The following is a 6092-nucleotide window of genomic DNA, read 5'->3' as shown; positions in this document are numbered from 1 at the left end:
CATTAAAAGTGCTTTTCTAAATGGTGAAATAGAGGAGGAAGTTTATGTCAAACAACCTCCCGGCTTTATCAACCCTAAGAAACCAAATCATGTTTACAAACTTCACAAAGCTCTTTATGGTCTTAAACAAGCTCCTAGAGCATGGTATAAATGCTCGACCAAGTTCCTTACTACAAGTGGTTTTGAAATTGGTAAAATTGATTCTACTCTTTTTACTAAAAGGGTTAATGGAGAACTATTTGTATGCCAAATTTATGTTGATGATATCATATGTGGTTCAACTAACCCTCTCTTTAGTGAAAAGTTTGGAAAGCTAATGTCAGAGAAGTTTGAGATGTCTATGATGAGTGAACTCAAATTCTTTCTCGGGTTGCAAATAAAGCAAACTAAGGAAGGTACATTTGTCTCTCAAACAAAGTACACCAAGGACTTATTCAAGAAGTTCAATATGCAAGAATGCAAAGGTATGTCTACACCCATGCCTACTAGTGGACATAATGATTTAACCAAAGATGGTGAACCGGTTGATCAAAAGGTTTATCGCTCTATGATTGGTTCATTGTTATACCCATGTGCTTCACGTCCCGATATTATGCTAAGTGTGTGCATGTGTGCACGATATCAAGCTGCTCCTAAAGACTGTCATCTTAAGGCTATGAAAAGGATAGTGAGATATTTAATCCATACACCAAATTTTGGCATTTGGTATCCTAAGAGGTCTTCTTTTGATCTTGTTGGCTATTCTGACTCGGATTATGCCGGAGACAAGGTTGATAGAAAGTCTACTTCGGGTACTTGTCAATTTCTTGGTAGATCTCTTGTGTCTTGGTCTTCCAAGAAACAAAACTCGGTATCCTTATCCACCGCTGAAGCGGAATACGTTGCCGCTGGTTCATGTTGTGCTCAATTACTTTGGATGACCCAAACTCTTAAAGATTATGGGATTTATGTGAAACATGTTCCACTGCTTTGTGACAATGAAAGTTCTATCAAAATTGGTCATAATCCTGTACAACATTCTCGAACTAAGCATATTGAAGTTCGTCATCATTTCATTCGAGAGCATGTTGCTAAGGGTGACATCAATCTTAAGCATGTTCGCACCGATAAGCAATTAGCGGATATATTTACTAAACCACTTGATGAGAAAGTGTTTTGCAGGTTGAGAGGAGAATTGAACATCATTGATGCTTCGAACTTGGAGTAGAAACTCTATTGGATACATGCAAGACATGAGCTTATGACTAATCCATGATATATCTCTTATGATAACTATCTTATGTCTTGGATATATTTGCACCTTGCATGTTGTCTAACCCATGTAGGTGCTTGGTTGAATCTAATTCCATGAGATTGCGACTCACTCACATCTTGAGCAATCTCTACATCACCAAGACTCTACACAATGGTGGTTAAAGACAAGAAAGCACAAAACCATTCAAACATATCCTTTGACAAATTCTATGTTGAGCTTCATGATTGTCATTTTTGGATACACAAGTGCTCTTCCTTGCAAGAACTAACCCATGTAGGTAGATGAACTCAAACTCCAAGTGGTGCTCCCAACTCTTGATGAGCTACACCAACCTTGAGCACCCACACAAGTTCAACTACATGAGCAAGAACCACACCACCACCCAAGGTATGTTATTCCATCTTAGAGAAGCTTTACTCCAAGACATGAGTCAAAGCAACTCAACAAGATGTGAATATATCAAGATGCTTAAACGAAAAATGGTAACCCCATTTTGAGCTTAAACGATGAGTATGACCTATGATCAAGTGTTCTCACTTGACTCCTAAGTCAATATACTCTAACATAGGTGACTATGTCACCGCCCAACTCTAGATGAAGTTCTCTTGTGTTCTTTTCTGTGTTATTGCATTTGTCTCATGCATGTTTAGTCTCTTTCTCTTTTTCAAAAAAAAACTTCATCTAGATCTTTCAGTTTCTTCTCTTTTCTCTTTGTTTTTGTTCTGCATTTTCTGCATTTAATTCCTTGCAAATCCTACAGGTAATTCGTTGCAAATCTTTGTGAGATCCTACATGTCTAGTGAGCTGAGGTGACAAGTGTTTTTCTCTGTGTAAACTCGGTTTCACCGACTTGCAATTTTCGGTCCAACCGAATCTTTTCGGTACCACCGAAATATGCCACTCAGTGCCACCGACTTTGCAATCAGAAAAACAGTTTGCCACTTGTTCTATATTTCTTCTGATCCAGCTCTACTCAATGAATCTTGTCCTCTACAAGCATCACAGTTTTATCCATTGCTTTGTGCTGAGTCTCAAGGACCAAACCTATACGATGGATTCCAGAAAGCCCTTCTTGGAAATTGATGTCAAAGGGGGAGAGAGAGATCACATCCAAGCTTGTAGGAGAGAGAGATCACATCAAGGGAGAGAAAAAGTCTCAAGGACCAAACCTACAAGAGAGAAAGTATTAAGGGGGAGAGAGAGACTTCCAGGGGGAGAGAATACTCAAGGATCCCAGATGCTTGATGCTTGATGTTCAAGAGGAGAGATGTCACATGTCTTTTTAGGGGGAAAGACATGTTCATTTGTATCTTTCAGCTCTGATTTGCTGTTCCTTATCTTCTCCCAATATCCCATGTATGATTCAGGGGGAGCAAGACACCTAAGGGAAAGAAATCAGTCAAATTCATTGCATATCTTTATTCTTGGGGACATGTTGAATCCAATGTGGTACCTTGTACTCACTCTCTACATGTCATCCCAGTCTTGGTATTCTTATGGTTTCTTTTGTTTGCTCTGGCTAGTGGATGTACCTGTGTTATCTAACTTTGTTTGTGCAGGTTCATTCCATCCTAAGCCAACTCAAGACCACAAGGTAAGTATATGCATCAAAATCATGAGTATGAGGAGTTCTTGCTTATGTACATACTGTTTGCAAGAAGGACTCATGAGCATGAAGGTATTTTTCTTGATAATCTTTTGCTCTGATGCATATGGCCAAGATGCATGTAACACATTGCCTACTCTATCATGGTTATGCTCTCACATGCCTCTATATTTCATATTTACATGAGTGCATACATGTAGGGGGAGCCTATGCTTGTTACATGTCCTTCCAAAGCTTTACTTGCTGTTCTTTATATCTTTATCTAAAGCTTTGATGTATGTTGCCATCAATTACCAAAAAGGGGGAGATTGAAAGCACAAGTCCTCCCTAGGTGGTTTTGATAATTGATGAAAACATATCTCTTGTTGGACTAACATTTCGATCTAGCATGTTTCAGATAAGTTCAACAATGGAGTGGCATGGACTAAAGGTTGTGGGAACTCCTTCAAGATGCTAAGGACAAAGGATTGGCTAAAGCTTCAAGCTCAAGACTCCTCATTTTACATTTTAGTGATCCAAGATCACATTGAGTCTTTAGGAAAAGCCAATACTATCAAGGAGGGATGAGGTGTTGCTTAATGAGCCTCTTGCTTCATGTGCTTAGTGATATGCTCCAAAACCCTCAACTACTTTCCCATATCCACATATGACCTAAACCCTAAGCCAAACTCGGTCCTACCGATTCTTCCTATCCGGCGCCACCGAGTTTCACCTGTCATAAGCCACTGCCAAACCCTAGCATTTTGGTTCTACCGATAGGGATCTCGGTCTCACCGAGATGGGATTGCAAACTCTCTGTTTCCCTTTCGTAACTTTTCGGTCTCACCAAAAGAGCGAATCGGTCCCACCGAGATTGCAATGTAAATTCAGTGTTTTCCCTTTGTAACTTTTCGGTCTCACCGAAAGAGCAAATCGGTCCCACCGAGTTTGCCTGACCAACTCTCTGGTTAGCTAATTACCAAATTCGGTCTCACCGAGTTTGTGTAATCGGTCTCACCGAGATTACGTTATGCCCAAACCCTAACCATATCGGTCCTACCGAGTTGCATGTCAGTCCCACCGAAAATCTCTAACGGTCACTAGGTTTACATTTTCGGTCCGACCGAGTTTGTGATTCGGTCCCACCGAGATTGGAAAACTGTGTGTAACGGTTGGATTTTGTGTGGAGGCTATATATACCCCTCCACCTCCTCTTCATTCGAAGAGAGAGCCATCAGAACACATACACCATTCCAACTCATATGTTCTGAGAGAGAACCACCTACTCATGTGTTGAGACCAAGATATTCCATTCCTACCATATGAATCTTGATCTCTAGCCTTCCCCAAGTTTCTTTCCACTCAAATCCTCTTTCCACAAAATCCAAATCCTATGAGAGAGAGTTGAGTGTTGGGGAGACTATCATTTGAAGCACAAGAGCAAGGAGTTCATTACCTACACACCATTTGTTACTTCTTGGAGAGTGGTGTCTCCTAGATTGGCTAGGTGTCACTTGGGAGCCTCCACAAGATTGTGGAGTTGAACCAAGGAGTTTGTAAGGGCAAGGAGATCGCCTACTTCGTGAAGATCTACCGCTAGTGAGGCAAGTCCTGTGTGGGCGATGGCCATGGTGGGATAGACAAGGTTGCTTCTTCGTGGACCCTTTGTGGGTGGTTGCTTCTTCGTGGACCCTTCGTGGGTGGAGCCCTGTGTGGACTCGCGCAACCGTTACCCTTTGTGGGTGGAGCCCTGTGTGGACTCTCGCAACCGTTACCCTTTGTGGGTTGAAGTCTCCATCAACGTGGATGTAGGATAGCACCACCTATCTGAACCACGGGAAAAACATCCGTGTCTCCAATTGCGTTTGATTTCTCCAAACCCTTCCCTTTACATTCTTGCAAGTTGCATGCTTTACATTCCGCTGCTCATATACTCTTTGCATGCTTGCTTGATATGTATTGTGTGTGTTGAAATTGTGCCTAAACTCCACTTAAACCGAAAAGCTTAAAAATTGCAACTTTAGCATTAAGTGTCTAATCACCCCCCTCTAGACACATCTACTTATAGATCCTACACCGATTCTTCTGGAGGTCGAAGGGGTTGCCTACAATGAGGCCTATCCGACCCAGGACTTCTTTGTCGTTCTTAAAGTCCACAGTAACGAATTTCACTATTTTGTCCTTGAGGAAGTTCTTAAAATCCTGGCACTCAATGTCGGCATGGCATATGTGGTAGACCAAGCAAACGTTATGTATGCAAACCTGGATCACGGCGGGCTTCTTCCTCTCTTCGTCCTTTAGATCCTTCTCTCGTCCCAGGACTGTGGTGTACTCAACATCTAGCCCAGCGACCCACTCATCATCTGAGTTTTCGAACATGCGTCTGAAGCGAGAAAGGCATCCTTTCACTGTCGCGGAAGAACGGGTGTAGATGACGTCGAACTCATTGTCGGTGATGGTTCTAACCTTGTACTCACCGCCGATCATGGAGATTTGGGATGCCATGGATTTGGGAGGAGGGTTAGGATTAGTGGAACTGCCGTAATGTGAATGGACGGGACGACTAGGAGCGAACCGCCATAGTATTGAAGGACGTGCAGGGACGAGTAGGAGCGAACTGCCAGCGTGCGAACGGCAGGGTAGTGGCTTTCCATTCTCCCATGATACGGGCTTCTGAGAGCCCTTGGATTTGAGATCGAACGGTTGCATGGCGTGATTCTAGACCTATGGGTGAATATCTTATCCTAGAGGGTTATTTTGCAAATTTTCAGCAACTTAGCATGCGACCGTTTGATCTCAGATCCAAGGGCTGCTAGCAGCCCGTATCATGGTCGCGCCTACCACGACCGTTGCGTCGCTCGCGCGGTCGCGCCCTTGGAGATTTAACACGGTGCGTTAGGCTATCTGATGTTGGCATGTCATACATAGTCATCACTTAGTCACTCATACTACAACAAGGATGGCTATAAGTGTATTTTTTTACTCCTCTCTATCTCTTTATTCGTAATGGAGGTGGTCAGGAATCGGGAGACTCACGCCAGTCATAGCGCCGCAGTTAAAATGATAATGGCAAGTCAAATCACAGGGCCCCACCTGCCCAGCAGTAACTCGCTGTCAAATCACACAGCCCTACGTTTGCAGCAGCCTACTCCCTCGTCTTCTCGCGTCTCTATCGAACCAACTAGGCGGAACTGCCCCGCCTACCGCGCAGGGAAAGGCCCGCCCTTGACTTTTAAATACAACTACATCCGC

This window comes from Triticum urartu, chromosome 3A (genome assembly GCF_056163025.1).
Source record: "Triticum urartu cultivar PI428250 chromosome 3A, HENAU_Tu73, whole genome shotgun sequence".
Taxonomy (NCBI): Eukaryota; Viridiplantae; Streptophyta; class Magnoliopsida; order Poales; family Poaceae; genus Triticum; species Triticum urartu.
Note: the sequence above shows the minus strand (reverse complement) of the source record.